The following is a 19,432-nucleotide window of genomic DNA, read 5'->3' on the forward strand; positions in this document are numbered from 1 at the left end:
GGGACTCTCAAGAGTCTTCTTCAACACCACACTTCAAAAGCATCAATTCTTCGGCACTCAGCCTTCTTCACAGTCCAACTCTCACATCCATACATGACCACTGGAAAAACCATAGCCTTGGCTAGACGGACCTTTGTTGGCAAAGTAATGTCTCTGCTTTTGAATATGCTATCTAGGTTGGTCATAACTTTCCTTCCAAGGAGTAAGTGTCTTTTAATTTCATGGCTGCAATCACCATCTGCAGTGATTTTGGAGCCCAGAAAAATAAAGTCTGATGCTGTTCCACTGTTTCCCCATTCTGTTTCCCCATCTATTTCCCATGAAGTGATGGGACCGGATGCCATGATCTTTGTTTTCTGAATGTTGAGCTTTAAGCCAACTTTTTCACTCTCCTCTTTCACTTTCATCAAGAGGCTCTTTAGCTCCTCTTCACTTTCTGCCATAAGGGTGGTGTCATCTGCATATCTGAGGTTATTGATATTTCTCCCGGCAATCTTGATTCCAGCTTGTGTTTCTTCCAGTCCAGCGTTTCTCATGATGTACTCTGCATAGAAGTTAAATAAGCAGGGTGACAATATACAACCTTGAAGTACTCCTTTTCCTATTTGGAACCAGTCTGTTGTTCCATGTCCAGTTCTAACTGTTGCTTCCTGACCTGCATACAAATTTCTCAAGAGGCAGATCAAGTGGTCTGGTATTCCCATCTCTTTCAGGATTTTCCACAGTTTATTGTGATCCACACAGTCAAAGGCTTTGGCATAGTCAATAAAGCAGAAATAGATGTTTTTCTGAAACTCTCTTGCTTTCTTGCTGATACAGCAGATGTTGGCAATCTGGTTCCTCTTCCTTTTCTAAAACCAGCTTGAACATCAGGAAGTTCACGGTTCACATATTGCTGAAGCCTGGCTTGGAGAATTTTGAGCATTACTTTACTAGCGTGTGAGATGAGTGCAATTGTGCAGTAGTTTGAGCATTCTTTGGCATTGCCTTTCTTTGGGATTGTAATGAAAACGGACCTTTTCCAGTCCTGTGGCCACTGCTGAGTTTTCCAAATGTGCTGGCATATTGAGTGCAGCACTTTCACAGCATCATCTTTGAGGATTTGGAATAGCTCAACTGGAATTCCATCACCTCCACTAGCTTTGTTCGTAGTGATGCTTTCTAAGGCCCACTTGACTTCACATTCTAGGATGTCTGGCTCTAGGTCAGTGATCACACCATCGTGATTATCTGGGTGGTGAAGATCTTTTTTGTACAGTTCTTCTGTGTATTTTTGCCATCTCTTCTTAATATCTTCTGCTTCTGTTAGGTCCATACCATTTCTGTCCTTTATCGAGCCCATCTTTGCATGAAATGTTCCTTTGGTATCTCTGATTTTCTTGAAGATATCTCTAGTCTTTCCCATTCTGTTGTTTTCCTCTATTTCTTTGCATTGATCGCTGAAGAAGGCTTTCTTATCTCTTCTTGCTATTCTTTGGAACTTACAGCAATCACTATTAATGGACAGGCTCAAGCATGGGTCTGGTTCTGTAGCACCTTCTACTGGGCTGGTCCCTGGTTCTGTCTATGAGTCAGCTATGGTTTTGCTTTGACCTTGACTTCCTTTTACTATTTGGCTCAATTTTCCATTGCTGTTACATGTGCTCCCTTCATTCTTATACATGTCCAGTCCTGGATGGTCAGTTTCCATTCCCAAGCCAACTACAACTTACATTGTAACAGTATGCATTCTTGGAAACAACAAATTAAAATGGGATGCACTGCCACTCTGCCTTAGTGGGAACCGTTGATCTGTTTCAGTTCAGTTCAGTTCAGTCACTGTCATGTCCAACTCTTTGTGACCCTGTGAATCGCAGCACACCAGGCCTCCCTGTCCATCACCAACTCCCGGAGTTTACCCAAACCCATGTCCATTGAGTCAGATATGCCATCCAGCCATCTTATCCTCTGTCGTCCCCTTCTCCTCCTGCCCCCAATCCCTCCCAGCATCAGAGTCTTTTCCAATGAGTCAACTCTTTGCAAGAGGTGGCCAAAGTACTGGAGTTTCAGCTTCAGCATCAGTCCTTCCAGTGAACACCCAGGACTGATCTCCTTTAGAATGGACTGGTTGGATCTCCTTGCATTCCAAGGGACTCTCAAGAGTCTTCTCCAACACCACACTTCAAAAGCATCAATTCTTCGGCGCTCAGCCTTCTTCACAGTCCATCTCTCACATCCATACATGACCACAGGAAAAACCATAGCCTTAATTAGACAGACCTTTGTTGGCAAAGTAATGTCTCTGCTTTTGAATATGCTATCTAGGTTGGTCATAACTTTCCTTCCAAGGAGTAAGCGTCTTTTAATTTCATGGCAGCAATCACCATCTGCAGTGATTTTGGAGCCCAAAAAAATAAAGTCTGACACTGTTTCCACTGTTTCCCCATCTATTTCCCATGAAGTGATCTGTTTAGTTTCTCCCAAATACCACTCAGCCCAGGGCAGCTAAGCCAGAGAACCAGTAGAAGGCCAACTGGGATAGACTTTAGGTACTTTTACTTTCTCTCCACACCCATGGAAGGCTACAAATTGCCCTGTTGAATCAATCACTAAATCTGGCGTCACAAAATTTCTAGTTTCCAATGTACACTTCAAATCAGTTGTCTGGTTCAGGGGTCCCAACCTTCAGACTGCGAACTGACACCTCCTGTCAGATCAATGGCAGCATTAGATTAGAAATAAAGTGCACAATAAATGCAATGTACTGAAATCACCCCCCAATCCCAAGTCTGTGGAAAAACTATTGCCCACAAAACTGGTCCCTGGTACTGAAAAGTTGGGGACCACTAGTCTGGTTTATTCACAACTACTTTTGTTTGATGTGACCTCCACCCAGCCCCAAACTTGGTTATCTCTGGCTCCTTTGGATTTGTTCTTTTTTGTTGTTGTTGATGATGATTTGTTCTCTTTAATACTTATCTAATTCTGAGACTGCTCACAGAACTAAGAGGTTGACTTCATCTTGGTTCACTCTCCAGGTCCCAGGAATTTCTATTCGGTTCAGTTCAGTCACTCAGTCGGGCCCGACTCTTTGCGACCCCATGAATCACAGCACGCCAGGCCTCCCTGTCCATCACCAACTCTCGGAGTTCACTCAGACTCACGTCCATCAAGTCAGTGATGCCATCCAGCCATCTCATCCTTCGCCGTCCTCTTCTCCTCCTGCCCCCAATCCTTTCCAGCATCAGAGTCTTTTCCAATGAGTCAACTCTTCTCATGAGCTGGCCAAAGTACTGGAGTTTCAGCTTCAGCATCATTCCTTCCAAAGAAATCCCAGGGCTGATCTCCTTCAGAATGGACTGGTTGGATCTCCTTGCATTCCAAGGGACTCTCAAGCATCTTCTCCAACACCACAGTTCAAAAGCATCAATTCTTTGAGGCTCAGCTTTCTTCACAGTCCAACTCTCACATCCATACATGACCACTGGAAAAACCATAGCCTTGACTAGACTTGACTTTGTTGGCAAAGTAATGTCTCTGCTTTTGAATATGCTATCTAGGTTGGTCATAACTTTTCTTTCAAGGAGTAAATGTCTTTTAATTTCATGGCTTCAGTCACCATCTGCAGTGATTTTGGAGCCCAAAAAAATAAAGTCTGACACTGTTTCCACTGTTTCCCATCTATTTCCCATGAAATGATGGGCCCAGATGCCATGATCTTCGTTTTCTGAATGGTGAGTTTTAAGCCAACTTTTCACTCTCCTCTTTCACCTCCATCAAGAGGCTTTTTAGTTCCTCTTCACTTTCTGCCATAAGGGTGGTGTCATCTGCATATCTCAGGTTATTGATATTTCTCCCAGCAATCTTGATTCCAGCTTGTGCTTCTTCCAGTCCAGCGTTTCTCATGATGTACTCTGCATAGAAGTTAAATAAGCAGGGTGACAATATACAGCCTTGACGTACTCCTTTTCCTATTTGGAACCAGTCTGTTGTTTCATGTCCAGTTCTAACTGTTGCTTCCTGACCTGCATACAGATTTCTCAAGAGGCAGATCAGGTGGTCTGGTATTCCCATCTCTTTCAGAATTTCCCACAGTTTATTGTGATCCACACAGTCAAAGGCTATTAGGTTAAAAAAAAAAAAAAATTCCCTATTTTAGTTTCACAGGAAACATAATCCTGTCTTAAGTCACTCTTTAGGTGGGCGTGTAGTAGTAAAGAAGACCATTCTAGGAATCAGCTTATATGGATTCAAGTCCTATGTTTTTGCATTTTCCAGCTATGTGATCTTGGCCAAATGGTTTAACCCTCTTGAGTCTCCACATTTTCTCTGAAAGTTGGTATTAATATTGCTAAAACTGTAATGTGAGGACCAGAGATACATAGCCTGAAAAAGTGCTTTATAAACTCTAAGGAAATTGTGAACTATTTAACACTAAGATTAAAAAATGGCTTAAAAGGGGAGTCAACAGGGAATAACAGGAGCTGCAATATCCTTTGTCCAAGTTAAAGACACATTTGTTGAAGACGTATTTCTTGAATTGGGCCCTAATGCAGACTTTGAGGCAAATAGAAGTAACAATCTCTAGGCTCAGAGAAAAAAAATTGCCACGTTTGTTCTTTTCATTATTATGAGCTTCTTAGCTTCTAGGACTTAAAGAAATATTTATTAATATAAAAATTATAAATTACCTCTTTGAAAATTAGACTTTGGCTATGTATGCATATAAAACACATTTATTATTTTAATTAAGAAAACCTGTTTATATGTAAGTCTTTCTTTGGTCATATCCCTAGTGACACAAAACAGGGAGCTGTTCTCTTCTTCTAGCTTGAGTAACCAGCAAGTGCAGTTTCCCATAAAATGTGCCATTGCTTGACCTTGGTAGAAAGTAACAGAGTAGGTCACCTCATGTCAGGCAAACTGGTGTCAGGACTGAGTAAAAGAGTTTCCTGTTTGCAAGTGAGGACATCTGACAGCTGCAGATCAACTTCTGTTCTTTCAGGACAGCATCTGACATCTGGATTGTCAAAGAAGGATGTCTGATCACTTTCACAAAATGCTCAATTCCTTCCAGAACCAAAAGGAGAATCAAAATGTTTTCTAATTATCCTAGTTGATAGGAAAACATAGAGCAATTAAGGGATAGATCCAGTGACATGATGTCTACACTCCCACCAGTTACATAGCTAACTTGACATTTGCTGTTCAGTTCCAGAGCCTTTGTTTTCTCCAAAACCTTTTTACACATCTCTCCAGGCAATTTGGTTTATCATAAATTGTACAGTTGCCAACATTTCCCTGAACATTTGTTTTATTTTCCACGATGAATTTAACTCAGACATAACAAACACATGCTTGAGCCAGCATTGTGCTGTGTATGTGTGCGGTGACTGAAGCTCTGTTGCTCTGGGATGTCATTGCTATGCACATGTCTGGCACCCCATGTGTATCCTCAGTCTGGACAACAGAGAGGAGAGTGAGATACTTTGGCCACAGGCTTTAGAGGTTTCATAGGAGTCTTTATTTCCCATGCCAACTCCATCAATGATAACTGCTAGAGTGTTAAGATGGGGCTTTGAGACTGGGTCCAGACTCAGTAGGCAAAAGTGTTGTGATATATTAGCAATGCCAGTGAGGGCATAGGAAGGAAAAAAGCTGCACCTGTACCAAGTATGTACCTTCCCTGTGAGCACTTGGGACCTTGACTGTTACAAACCTCTCTACCAAGAGGAGTACAGCTGTAATTCCTTGTGTCAGAACAGATGAGGATGGAATTTAAAATGTGGGATGTTTGTATAGCACTTTGTCCTTTACAAAGGGTTTTCTCCATGTAGGGTCTTATTTAATCTCCCCACCAATTCCATGAGGCAGATATCAGTTTTATGTCCATTTTGTTGCAGAGGAATTAAAGCCTACGAAGATGTGAAAAGGTTAGCCCAAGGTTAACCCATGAATTGTAAATGGCAGACTAACTCCCTGAACCCAGACTTTCTAAGCCCTGGGCTGGGAGGTTGGGAACCCGTCAAGCTCAAAGTTTCTTCTAGAGTCAAAGAGTGGACCTAAAGGTTTGGGTTGGACTCGTGCCATTCCCAAAGAATCTCTGGACTTCAGCAGAGAAGTGCAGTGGACAGACTTGGATCAAATGTAAACACACTGATCTTCTTTCTTTACAGTCTTCCTTGTGAAAGCATCAGAACAGCTGTCATTACACAGAGGCAGAAGAAGCAAGGAATTGTTGCTAAATAAACTGTCATGTGCTTTACTTGAAATGGGTTGTCCTGCTCCATTGATAAATTAATGTTAGTGCGATTGCTCAGTCTCGTTTCTATAAGTAACACTGATGCCTTCGCCACCTCTCTTCTGCAGTGTGAAAATAGAGTAGCTGTTTTGGAAAGAGTTATCGTCTTCCTTCAGGGCAAAATACTAAATTCCTTTCTTCGGATTCTTGCTAAAGGTTCTAATTAGTATATGCAAATATACTTATGCAAACGAAGGCATGGATGGCAGAATTTTGATGATTTAGGGAAGATTTCGGATAAAATAAACTCCCTCTATGATTTTGCACTAATAGTATCCAAAAGTCTTGCTTCTTTGAAAAAAAAGGTGTTAAGAAATTCCTAATACTTCTAGTTTAGAATCACATGTTGGAGAATGACAAAAACTTACATGACTGACATTTGTGTCAACATTGCATTTAAGTCTCAAAACAACCTATGAGGCATGTACCACTTTCCTCCTTTCATTTTTTAAAATTTTTAAAATTACTTTATTTATTTTAATTGGAGGCTAATTACTTCACAATATTGTGGTGGTTTTTTTCCATACCTCAACATGAATTTGTCCTTTGAATATTTTAAAATATTTATTTATTTACTTGGCTGCACAGGGTCTTAACTGCAGCACGTGGGACCTTTTGTTGCAATTCCTGGGTTTTTCAGTTGTGGTGCATGGGCTCCAGAGCATAGGGGCTTAGTAGTTGTGGTGCTTCGGCTTAGCTGCTTTGAGACGTGGGATTTTAGGTCTCCAAACAGGGATTGAACCTGCGTCCCCTGCTTTGCAAGGGGAATTCTTAACAAGTGGACCACCAAGAAAGTCCCCACTTCCCTTCTTTTACAAATGAGGAAATCAATGTACTGAGAGTCAAAGGAGTGACTTGCCCTCCTCCAGACAACTGAAAAGCAGTCAAGGCAAAATGAAAATCTAGTATTTCTCATCTTCTGCTGTTTCTCCTCTAGTACCCTCTCGACTGAAGTAAATGCTTCTTTATGTGTGCATCATGGTTCATAGTTTATGAATCCCTTTCATTAAAATATTTTGGTTCAAACATTTATTAACTCTACTGTGTGTACATGCTCAGTCATGTCTGACTCTTGGGGATCCCATGGACCATAGTCTTCCAGGCTTCTCTGTCCATGGAATTTTCCAGGCAAAAATACTGGGGCAGGTTGCCATTTCCTACTCCAGGGGATCTTCCTGACCAAGGGATCAAACCAGAGTTTCCTGTGTCTCTTGCATTGACAAGAGGATTCTTTACCACTGAGCCACCTGGAAAGCCATTGACTCTACAACTTTAACTAAAATATTTATTTTCATCTACTATGTGTTTGCCAGATATGATTCCAAATACAAGCAATATAATGTTCCTGCTCTTCTTGTGTTTATATTATTGATTGGAGAGAGGCAACTAATAAACACATTAAGAAACAAATCAGCAAAATAAATGCAAATGGTGACCATTGCTAACAAGAAAATGGAAGAGAAGAATGAAATAGGCCATGACCAGTGGGTGGATGATGGGACTGGAATGTATAGATGTGAAATATTTGATAGAATGGATGAAGGAAGTATCTTTGAAAAGATGTCATATGAGCTGAGACCTAGGTGGCATAGCATAAGAAGGAAATGTCAAGGAGATTACTATAGCCTTGGGGTGGGAGAGATCTGATATCTGATATTGAGCAATAAAGAGAAGGTCCACATTGCAACTTAAGGAATAAGGGGAAAGAAATAGAATATTGACCAGATATGCAGGCACATGATCAAAAGGAGTCTTTTAGGCTTCTGTGCTAGGATTATATTCTAATTGCTGTGATAACTTTGCTGGATTTTAAGGTATTTTGTTTCCCACAGTAATAAGTCATGTAGGTTTTATGTTTATTTTACAAATCAGAAAACTTGGAGATGTCTGAAGATTTGCCAAAAGATAACCAACTAATAAGCAATGAGATTCCAGTCTTCAGGGTCCAAATCTAGGCTTCATTCTCCATCTACTGAAGTGGAGCTGAAAGTAAACATACAAAGGAGGGAAACAGCAACAAGTGACTGTTAAACTTCTGTGAGTATCTTAGATGCGTTCCCTAGGACTGATTTGGAGCTCCACTTACTCTGGGAAGTCCTATGACTATTTCAGTCCATCTAGAAAGCTACAGTCCATGGGGTCACAAAGAGTCTGACACAACTGAGCAACTAAACACAGAAGGAGAATTTAAATGTCTGAGGGCCTTGACTCAGACTTAAGGCAAACACTCTATTGAAATAACTACTGAATCTTTAGCATTATTGAATTTCTCCTGAAGTCTAATTTGCTTGACAGATTGCTTTAGGAAAACAACCAGTGCATACCGAAGTCTAGAGGATGAGGAATTGTCATGATCATCATGCCACAGACCTTGTTCCGCTGCTCTCTCCACCTTAGCCTCCCACCCCATATTGCCAACTGGAGGATGGTAATCCTGGAAGGTATGTGGCTAAGATCAAATAGTCCTTCCAGCTTGTAAGCCTCTAGCTCATTCATACTTCACTCATAATATAACGATAGTCAAATTTTCCCTTTCCCTCACCCTCCCTAAGGCAAATTTCATGGGATTACTTACTCACTCATTCATGGAGTGTCTACTGCATAATGGACCGAGCCTTCTGTGAAGTGTTGGGTATCTCAGTATCACAGTCTTGGATTTTAAGGCTCTCACAGTCCAGTGGTCTCGTATTTCTTAGGTCTGCCACTCCTTGTGACTCCTTTAGTCTTACCGTTCCCTTTAACCTTATTCCATCTGTACAAAAGTATTCCAGGTGAAACAGAAAAGTATAGTTTGTGCTTTTCCCCATTCCCCCAAGAATATTGCTAGTTGCCATTCAGACTTCAGGGTCCTCAGAGACACCAAGGAGAGAAGACAGATATAGTCCCTTAATTGGCTCATTTCTGTATGTTAAAGAAAGACAGTACTTATTTTCCTCTATTATTTTCAGCTAACTATCCCTCCACTTTCACTTTCAAAAATCTTTTCTCTGAAATTGGTTTCCCTCCTCTTTCTCACCTAACCTGCTTCCTAGCACTCCTATGGCTCTTCCAGAAGAGGGTAAGATCACCCTTGCTACTTAAAATTCATCTCTTTTTTTTTTTTTGCAATTAATTATAATTCATTGGTCTGTGCAATTCCCAAAAGGGTAGAGAGCAAAGAGAAGGACCAGCTGCCTTCTGAGTTTCAAAACAATACTTGAAATATATCCTGAAGAAAAAAATTTTCATTATATTCATATACTCCCTGTCTTCACTTCTCCAGGAGGTCATGAACTTGTGCATTAACTCCATATATAAACCTCTTATCCATGGTTTGCCTTGAAACCAGAGATCCTGACTTCATCTGAAAGGGAAAGGGAAGTTGCTCAGTCGTGGCCGACTCTTCTCGACCCCGTGGACTGCAGCCTACCAGGCTCCTCCATCCATGGGATTTTCCAGGTAAGAGTACTGGAGTAGGGTGCCATCGCCTTCATCTGGCTCCTTATCTTCTCCTCGGTTCCTCCATTCCAGGTTGGTCACATCTCACTGCTGGTCACTGAAAGTTTTCCTTAATTGCTCAGAGCTATTGTGGACATGCAATTCTGGAATGACTCAGCATCTTTCTTTGTTCCATTGGGGTAGGTCTCTTTCTCCCTTTTCTCTGTACTCTGACAGCCAGCTTTGGGGGAAGGAGTGTCACCAAAGTTCTTCTTACCTGTCTCAGCCCTGCTCAGAAGCAAACCTTGTTTCCTTTCATTTCCAGTACACTGCACCCTCAGAACATTCTAGCAACAGGTATTATCTGTGTAGGACATGACTCTTTGAGGGGTTTAATATCATTTTATTCTCTTTGTAAATTAAGTATCTGCGCCTGGATTTTTCTAAGTTCTCCAGCTTTCTAGTGTTACTCTCTTTTTACATCAAACCTGGAATTCTCAACCCCCGTTCTATTTGCTCTGAAAAACCAAGACATCACACCAATATTCTTGCTGTTAAGAGGGTTTTATGTTTCTCTCAGTGTTCTTGGGATGTTTTCTCTTCTTCACCTCTTCCAATTTTTTCTACTGAATTCTTCATTCTCAGTTTTATCTCCTGCAATTGTCAATTCCTTTTCATACCTCTTTGCCCTGGCTAGGTAGCACCCTTCTTTCATTCCATTCAGTCAGTTCAGTTCAGCCGCTCAGTTGTGTCCAACTCTGCGACCCCATGAATCGCAGCACACCAGGCCTCCCTGTCCATCACCAACTCCCGGAGTTCACTCAAACTCACGTCCATCGAGTCAGTGATGCCATCCAACCATCTCATCCTCTGTCGTCCCCTTCTCCTCCTGTCCCCAATCCCTCCCAGCATCAGAGTCTTTTCCAATGAGTCAACTCTTCTCATGAGGTGGCCAAAGTACTGGAGTTTCAGCTTCAGCATCATTCCTTTCAAAGAACACCCAGGACTGGTCTCCTTTAGGATGGACTGGTTTTATCTCCTTGCAGTCCAAAGGACTCTCAAGAGTCTTCTCCAACACCACAGTTCAAAAGCATCAATTCTTCGGCACTCAGCTTTCTTCACAGTCCAACTCTCACATCCATACATGACCACCGAAAAAACCATAGCCTTGACTAGACGGACCTTTGTTGGCAAAGTAATGTCTCTGCTTTTGAATATGCTATCTAGGTTGGTCATAACTTTCCTTCCAAGGAGTAAGTGTCTTTTAATTTCATGGCTGCAGTCACCATCTGCAGTGATTTTGGAGCCCCAAAAATAAAGTTTGACACTGTTTCCACTGATTCCCCATCTATTTCCCATGAAGTGATGGAACCAGATGCCATGATCTTCGTTTTCTGAATGTTGAGCTTTAAGCCAACTTTTTCACTCTCTTTTTTCACTTTCATCAAGAGGCGTTTTAGTTCCTCTTCACTTAATCATCACAAATTCAAGCTATTGTGTATATCAAATTTTTACTGAAAATTTGAAATAATCTAAGATTCTTATAGCAAACACAAACTAGGTCACCTCAGAAAAGGCTTGACTCTACTGAAATAATTTTTTGTTTCTTCATTAGAACTCCTTCTCTCTAAACAAGATATTCTAAAATGGTAGTTCATGGGCCAAATATATTCCACAGATATATTTTGTTGGCCAGCACAGTAACTAAATACATTTTTACTTAGTTTTCAATATTTTTAAATGAGGAGGTTTTTCCAGATTTCTGGATTTTATGGAAACCCTGGAAGATATGATGGTGCTGGACCTCCACTTAGGCATTACTCTCTGAGCAGAGCATCATCTGGCCTTTCCCTCTGAAGTACTGTGGGCCCTTCTCACACCAGCTCCCCTAGTTGTATTACTAGCGTGGAGCCCTCACAGCTTATATATTTCACTCTACAATTTCCTTATCTCTTTTTCCAGGGGCCTGATGTCTTTCTTCAACAAAAGCTCTAGCATCTCTGTCTTTTGCCTTGCACAGCATTGCATTCTCTTTGAGGCAACCCTCGTCATCTAAACTAGCACCCCCAGCCCATTCTTTCACAACCAGAAAAGTCTATTAAGATCTTCAAGATGTTCTCCTCGATAGAATTTATCCATCCTAATGCAAACTGTGCCACTCTTGTGGAGGGTAGAAAGTAGCTGTGGTCATTTGGTTTATGAATTGCTCCCAAATCATATGGCTCACAAGTGGCAAAGCCAAGATTCAAACCAGGTCCTCCTGATTCTCAGTTCAGTACCTCCCCACCCCATTAATCCACCTTGATGGAGCCCATAAATGGGAGAATTTCATTATGGGAAGTGGATTTAGAGAGGAAGTGGAGAAGAAAGTAGCTCTGCCAGCTGGTGTTCATGGGCATTTATCAGCCTGTGACTCTTCTCCCTCAGCATATGACTCTTCTCCCTCAGCAAGGAAGTAGGCAGTCTGCTCTTCATCTCCACAAAGACTTTGGCTTTCCCTGCTGCCTTTTTAAAATCACAGAACACTTGAGATGCTGAGGAACCCCAGAGACCACATAGCACAACAACTCACTTTTAAAAATAAGAAAATTGAGATCACTCACCCTTCTGAGCTGCTCAAATATTCTTTTAAGTAGAACATATTCGTTTTGCCTGTTTTCAAATTACTGGACATGGCACAGTAGGTATTTTGTCATAAATCTTTAAATAGAGAATTTTCAAGATGGATTTGAATAATGGAAGAAAACACAGCGAAACAGCGTAGGTGACAATTACAATAAGGTATACTGGAAACCATTTTATTGTTTAGTGAACTGTGGAAAAAAGCATTTATGCATCTCTTAAAGTGCTTGGAGGCATTAACTTATTAATCCTCAAAGTAGTACAGAAATTTTATTCAGAAACACCTACTCTCTTAAGACCCCTGAAGGCCAAGAAAAATAAGTAGCATTGCTGTGAATATCTAGTTTTGAAAAATAATTAGGCAGATTAGCAAAAGAGAGCATGGATGGTTTTAACTCACAATGGTGGTAGAACAAATGAGTGAAACAAAGGAAGGTACCAAAGATGTCATCTCAGCCTGCACCCACCATGAGTTAGAGCCCTTCTGAGCCCAGAGTTCTTAAGGAAACTGGAGCAGGCTTCTCTCATTAGCTGTGGTGGAGGACCAAGTCACACCCTTACCTACGGTTTTCAGATTCAGCAAGTAAAAATACAAGACACCCAATTAAACTTGAATTTTAGATAAACCTAAAATAATTTTTAGTAGAAATATGTCTCATCCAATCCTTGGGACATAGTTCTATTAAAATATTATCCATTGTTGTCTATAATTCACACTTAACTGGGCTTCCTATATTTTACAGGACTACTTCATTCCTAGCCCCAGACCATCGCGAAATGACACCTGTAACCATGAAACTACAACATGTGACCAGAAGCATCTAACAACTACATGATCCTCCACTGGGTGGGACAACTGGTCTGTTCCGTCTTTACTGAGATGAGTCAAACAATCGCATGCCTGGGTGTTGAGCAATATCAAATTGCTATTGAGGTTTCAAAATGTGTATTCTCAGTTTCTGTACCTACACACTGAGGACTAGGAACAAATACTTGCCTACTGGCATTGGTCTGTAGAGCATATTTTGAGCAGCACTGGGCAGGAGAGCTGGAAGCTACATAGGCTTCCAGCCCCAGCTCTTGCCAGGTGAGCATCTCTAGTTAGGGTGTGTATCTTTCCCAGTTTCTGATAGTCTCCAAATTAACAACAGCAGTAATTGTGCCTGATGTTGCATTATCCTATGCACAGACAAGTACATGAGCCAATTGCAAAGGAAGAATGCTTTCATATCCTCCAAAACACCAATAGGGAGAGAGAGAAATGAAAATGTAAATATTTGATTTCATAGAGAAAAATCAATGTAATTATGAAAAAATTCAGAATTTCTTAGAAATCTTATATAGAACTTGTATATATAACTTGTAGACTTTTTTTTTTTTTCACATCGAAGGCCACCTGAGGATGGGGGAGTGAATGAATACATTAATCTTTGTGAATGTAATGATTTTTAAAGATCTTAAACTAGCCCCAATTATATTTTTGCTTGCTTTATGTAACTGTTTTAAAAGTCAAAAAATTATGTGAAATGTTAAATACTAATCAGAGTTCATTCCTTCTAGGCAAAATGTTGGCATAGTTAAAATTTGGCTTTTAAAAGAAAAAGATGAATGCCAATATTTGCCATTTAATCCAGCACATTTTGTATATGTGTATATGTTCATTTACACATAATCATATAGCTTCTGAACTCACGAGATAGTTTAATTTGGTTCTGCCACTTACTAGTTGTATGACCTTAGACAACGTTCTTAACCTTTTGAAGTTTCAGTTTTCTCATCTATAAAATAGTGGTAATACCTTTACTTGGCCTGTGGAATTAGCGTGAAGGATTAATTGTTCAAGAAATCTGTGCAAAACATTTGGAACATTGCCTGCTGCAGCTGCTGCTAAGTCACTTCAGTCATGTCCTACTCTGTGCGACTCCATAGACGGCAGCCCACCAGGCCTCCCCGTCCCTGGGATTCTCCAGGCAAGAACACTGGAGTGGGTTGCCATTTCCTTCTCCAATGCATGAAAGTGAAAAGTGAAAGTGAAGTCACTCAGTTGTGTCTGACTCTTAGCGATGCCATGGACTGCAGCCTACCAGGCTCCACCGCCCATGGGATTTTCCAGGCAAGAGTATGGAGTGGGTTTCCATTGCCTTCTCCGAGAACATTGCCTAACCCCCAGTAAAGTACTCAAGAATGTTATCAATTATTTATTTATGACTAGTCTTGCAGCAGCAGCAATGACTACAAAACTGCTTTGTATTTACATAGGGTAAATATAGGAGCATGTAACTAAAGGATCAAAATGAACATACAAAAACTGGCTACAGGAATAATCATGATCATTTGTTTATCAGTTCAGTTCAGTTCAATCATTCAGTCATGTCCGACTGTTTGCGACCCCATGAATCGCAGCATACCAGGCTAATAACAACCAAAAATGTTGAACCAAATGTTCAATATAAAGATTTCTTCAAAAAATTATGTATGCACACATATGCTTGGATATATTATCAGAATTTAGGATGATGTCCAAGAAAATAAAATCTTCATCTATAGGTAATCAACAAGGACTTACTGTATAGCAGAGGTAATTCTACTCAGTATTCTGTAATGACCTGTATGGGAAAAGAATTTGAAAAAGAATGGACATATATATCTCCATTCTTTTTCAGAGTCTTCATATATACATATGCATAAAACTGAACCACTCTGCTGTACACATGAGACTAACACAACATTGTAAATCAACTATACCCCAATATAAAATAAAAATTAAATTAAAAAGTCCTTCATATTAACTTTGGTTATCTCTGAATAATATTTTCTTCTTTTTCCTTCCTAATTTTTCTCCACTGATCACGTACTTTTTATGTAATAAGTTTTCTTTATAAACTGCTAACATGTGGCTTCTTCTCCCATGGGATTCTTTTTCCCTCCTGCTGGTAGTCCACCATTTCCATCTCAGAGATGATACTCCATCTCCCTAGCTTGCATTTCCCATCTGTCAATCAAAATCTGTTCCTTACAAAGAATCTAATTAAACATTTTTGAGGGGGACCCAGGTGTCTAGATCCTATTAGGTGAATTTGATGGGAATGTTTGGAGTTTTGTGCAAGGGTGGGACAACAAAGACTGGTCTTATTTGAGTTGTCTAAGATGGGTAACATTAGGGAGATGTCAAAATCATAACACATGAGGCAACAGAGTGAGTCAAATCCAAAGAAAAAGAAAAGGCTTAATGGAATTAGCAAAATCAGTTCTTAGGAGAAACATTCTGAAGTGAGGGTCAAAAAAAAGGGGTTTGGGACTTGGGAGTGAGTGTGTGTAACAGAGAGCCCCTGTTTTGCAGTTTCTTTTACAGAATTAGAAAGTAAGCACAACAGCTTCAAGGAGAATTTTCTGCTACATAATAGGGATAAATGATTGAGACTGTATTGAGATACTTTTAAGTGAACAAAGTGCTTTTTCTTTTTCATTTCCACATACAAAATCTTCTTTTTTTTTTTTTTATCCAGAGACATCCATTGCTGGGGGAGTGTGGGAGGAATGATTGATATAACTGTAATTGAAATGCAAAGAGAGTTGGTGTTCAGATTTTGAGATCCAAGAAAGGTTCTCTATGCCCACTTCAGAGGCAATAATTATGAAAGCCAAAATTTTAAACTTTATATTTTAAAGGGAAAAAGAGGTTTTTGTAAATCAAAAGGCAAAGCCCTAAAGGAGTTGAGTACAAAATATATCCACTAAGAAAAAAACAGAAAGAAAACAGAGGTGGCATTGGTTTCCTATCACAAGGAGGACTGGGTTAACTTTTAAAATTTCTAGCTGAACTTGAAAAAAAGAAAGCATAATTTTCAGCATTCAGAAACAAAGATAGAATTTAAAATCAGACAAGTGTTCCAGACAATTAAGAAGCAGATTTTATTCAGGCTATTGTTATAGGGAGAACATTCATTAATGGGGACCATCTCAAAAAAAAAGAAAGAAAAAGAGAGAGAAAAGAAAGAAAGGCATCTGGGGATTTACAGAAGTACGCAAACTAGGGGTTTGTTCCTGAGTCTTATGGGGGTCATGGGAAGGATGGAACCTGGTCTTAACGAGTCACTGAGGAAAGGGGGAAGTGGGCTATATCCTGTAACGCCAGCACCTAGTAGTCTTCTGTAGTTAGACGGCTAGGATGAGCCTTTCTCTTTGTGTATAAAAGGTTTAGGGGAGGGAAATTTCTTAATTGTCATTGTTTTCTTAGAGCAGCAGGCTCAGGTAAAGTTCAACATTGTCAGTAGTCCCCTTCCAAACAAGTCAGAGGCAATCAGAAACCTTCTGACTGGGTGAGTGAGTCAGTGAAAGTTGCTCAGTGGTTGTCCGATATTTTGTGACTCCGTGGTCACAAACTCCAGGGTCATAACTTTTCTTCCAAGAAACAAGCGTCTTTTAATTTCATGGCTGCAGTCACTGTCTGCAGTGATTTTGGAGCCAAAAATGAAAGTCTGTTACTGTTTCCATTGTTTCCCCATTTATTTGCATGAGGTGAAGGGACTGGATGCCATGATCTTAGTTTTCTAAATGTTGAGTTTTGAGCCAACTTATTCACTCTCCTCTTCACTTTCATCAAGAGGCTCTTTAGTTCTTCTTCACTTTCTGCCATAAGGGTGGTGTCATCTGCATATCTGAGGTGATTGATATTTCTCCCAGCAATCTTGATTCCACTTTGTGCTTCATCCACTCCAGCATTCCCAGGTGGCTCAGAGGTTAAAGCACCTGCCTGCGATGCGGGAGACCTGGGTTCGATCCCAGGGTTGGGAAGATTCCCTGGAGAAGGAAATGGCAACCCACTCCAGTATTCTTGCCTGGAGAAACCCATGGATGGAGGAGCCTAGTGGGCAACAGTCCACGGGGTCGCAAAGAGTCGAACACGACTGAGCGACTTCACTTTCACTTTCACTATCCTGCATATAAGTTAAATAAGCAGAGTGACAATATATACCCTTGATGTACTCCTTTCCTGATTTGAAACCAGTCTGTTGTTCCATGTCCAGTTCTAACTGTTGCTTCTTGACCTGCATACAGATTTCTCAGGAGGCAGGTCAGGTGGTCTGGTACTTCCATCTCTTTCAAAATTTTCCACCGTTTGTTGTGGAAAATCACACAATCAAAGGCTTTGGCATAGTCAGTAAAGCAGAAGTAGACATTTTTCTGGAACTCTCTTGCTTTTTCGATGATCCAGAAGATGTTGGCAATTTGATCTCTGGTTCCTCTTCCTTTTCTAAATCCACCTTGAACATCTGGAAGTTCACAGTTCACATACTGTTGAAGCCTGGCTTGGAGAATTTTGAGCATTACTTTGTTAGCATGTGAGGTGAGTGCAATTGTGTGGTAGTTTGAACATTCTTTGGCACTGCCTTTCTTTGGGATTGGAATGAAAACTGACCTTTTCCAGTCCTGTGGCCACTGCTGAGTTTTCCAAATTTGCTGGCATACTGAGTGCAGCACTTTCACAGCATCACCTTTTAGGATTTGAAATAGCTCAACTGGAATTCCATCACCTGCACTAGCTTTGTTCGTAGTGATGCTTCTAAGGCCCACATGACTTCACATTCCAGGATGTCTGGCTCTAGGTGAATGATCACACGATCGTGGTTATCTGGGTCATGAAGATCTTTTTTGTACAGTTCTTCTGTGTATTCTTGCCACCTCTTCTTAATATCTTCTACTTCTGTTAGGTCCATATAATTTCTGTCCTTTATTGTGCCCAGCTGTTCCCTTGGTATCTCTAATTTTCTTGAAGAAATCTCTAGTCTTTCCCATTCTATTGTTTTCCTCTGTTTCTTTGCACTAATCACTGAGGAAGGCTTTCTTATTTCTCCTTGCTATTCTTTGGAACTTGCTATTCTTTGCATTCAAATGGGTATATCTTTCATTTTCTCCTTTGCCTTTTGCATCTTTTCTTTTCTTAGCTATTTGTAAGGCCTCCTCAGACAACCATTTTGCGTTTTTGCATTTCTTTTCCTTAGGGATGGATTTGATCACCACCTCCTATACAATGTCAGGAACCTCCATCCATAGTTCTTCAAGCACTTTGTCTATCAGATCTAATCCCTTGAATCTATTTGTCACTTCCACTGTATACTTGAAAGGGATTTGATTTAGGTCATATCTGAATGGTCTAGTGGTTTTCCCTACTTTGTTCAGTTTAAGTTTGGCAATTAGGAGTTCTTGATCTGAGCCACAGTCAGCTGCTAGTCTTGTTTTTGCTGACTATATAAAGTTTCTCTATCTTTGGCTGCAAAGAATATAATCAATCTGATTTCGGTTTTGACCATCTGGTGATGTTCATGTATAGAGTCTTCTCTTGTGTTGTTGGAAGAGGGCATTTGCTATGACCAGTGCGTTCTCTTGGCAAAACTCTGTTAGTCTTTGCTCTGCTTTGTTTTGTACTCCAAAACCAAATTTGCATGTTTCTCCAGGTGTTTCTTGACTTCCTACTTTTGCATTCCAGTCCCCAATAATGAAAGGACATCTCTTTTGGGTGTTAGTTCTAGAAGGTCTTGTAGGTCTTCATAGAACCGTTCAACTTCAACTTCTTCAGCATTACTGGTCAGGGCATAGACTCGGATTACTGTGATATTGAATGGTTTGCCTTGGAAACAAACAGAGATCATTCTGTCATTTTTGAGATTGCACCCATGTACTGCATTTCAGACTCTTTTGTTGACTACGATGGCTACTCTATTTCTTCTAAGGGATTCTTGCCCACAGTAGTAGATATAATGGTCATCTGAGTTAAATTCACCTATTCCATTTCATTTTAGTTTGCTGATTCATAAAATGTCGACTTTCACTCTTGCCATCTCCTGTTTGACCACTTCCAATTTGCCTTGATTCGTGGACCTAACATTCCAAGTTTCTTTACAGCATTGGACTTTACTTCCATTCACAACTGGGTATTGTTTTTGCTTTGGCTCCATCTCTTCATTCTTTCTGGAGTTATTTATTCACTGATCTCCAGTAGCATATTGGGCACATACCATCTTGGGGAGTTCATCGTTCAGTATCTTATCTTTTTGCCTTTTCATACTGTTCATGGGGCTCTCAAGGCAAGAATACTGAAGTGGTTTGCCATTC

The sequence above is a fragment of the Bubalus kerabau genome, chromosome 2 (genome assembly GCF_029407905.1).
Source record: "Bubalus kerabau isolate K-KA32 ecotype Philippines breed swamp buffalo chromosome 2, PCC_UOA_SB_1v2, whole genome shotgun sequence".
NCBI lineage: Eukaryota > Metazoa > Chordata > Mammalia > Artiodactyla > Bovidae > Bubalus > Bubalus kerabau.